Source organism: Rhipicephalus sanguineus, chromosome 6 (assembly GCF_013339695.2).
Source record: "Rhipicephalus sanguineus isolate Rsan-2018 chromosome 6, BIME_Rsan_1.4, whole genome shotgun sequence".
Lineage (NCBI taxonomy): Eukaryota > Metazoa > Arthropoda > Arachnida > Ixodida > Ixodidae > Rhipicephalus > Rhipicephalus sanguineus.
The window spans coordinates 172,318,662-172,319,990 of NC_051181.1; positions in this window are offsets into that span (position 1 = coordinate 172,318,662).

A 1,329-nucleotide genomic window follows, 5' to 3' on the forward strand; every position below is an offset into this window, starting at 1 on the left:
TCTGCCAATACGAGGTCGTGGATTTTTGCCACGTTATCGGCCGTGGTATCCGTTTGCGGGGCCCCTGGGCGAGGCTCATCAAAAACCGACGTGCGACCATGTTTAAACTCGTTGAACCAATTTTTGACAGTTGCCATCGAAGGAGAAGACTCACCGTAGACGGCATCCAGTCGCTCTTTGATTCCAAAAACAAGAATCGAATCACCGACCGATATTGCTCTTTTCCCATTGTTAACGGACACACGAAAATCAGCTGCTTCCTCAAGCGACCAAAACAAAACCGCGAGCCCGATTCGACTGTAGCTTTGCATGTGTCCCTCTAAGAGAGCGTACTCAACGTCAGTATATGTCCCGTGCGATAGCGTCGCGCTGTCGCGGTGAGGCTAAGTACTTATCGGACCACCCTCGTACTTTCCTTGGCCATTAAAAGTAATCTTCCTTCCTTCATTCATAGCGAGGGTCTCGTTCTGGCAGACATGATGCCTTCAGGTAGTATGCGAGGGATTATTGGTCAGCTGCCTGCTCGTATATAGATCGCGTGCTACGTGACGCCAAAAAAGGCAGAAAAAAGAGTGTTCCACACTCGCCGCCATGGCTGCGACTGGCGCTGATTGACACTCCTAAGTTTCAATCCACATATATACCCTATAAAGTGGACGGGGAGGTGACCGCCGCCGTAGCTCAGTGGTATAGCATCGGACGCGTTATTCGAAGGTCGCAGGTTCGGTCCCTGCCGGCGGCAGGTTATCTTTTCGTCCACTTTACTTTCTTCACATTTGTATTCTAATTACTACAAATAACACCCGCTATACTTTGCTTGACAATGCTGTCTGTTAGTTCTCATTAATATTGTGTCTAACAAAGAAAAACGAGCCCTTAAAAGTAATCTTCTTTCCTTCCTGTAATGGACGTGACTCGGAGCCAGACGCTTAGCAACAAAAGGTTTATAGCGCGATTTCCGATAAATAGCGGCTACCAGATGACGTCATTCGCACGTGGCTCATGTGCGTCTCATCACAGAGAGCGGCGCTTGGTGCCGCGTCCTAACACTCCCCCCGCAGTTCTCTCTTACCTTCGTCACTGCGTCTTGGCCCTTGCGTGGGAGAGAGAGAAGTAACTTTATTGGCACCCGTCAAATAGATGACGGGGTAGAGGCGTCAGCCTAAACCCACACTCATCCTCCCTAACCGTCGACCGGGATTGCATGGGAGTAAATTTTCGTGATTGCGGCCCGTTAGCTGAGCTGAGCTTGAGACCCCCTATGTAGACTGTAGGTCACCGGTGGCGCATGCCATGAACCCTGGTATGCGGATGGACGGACGGATAGTT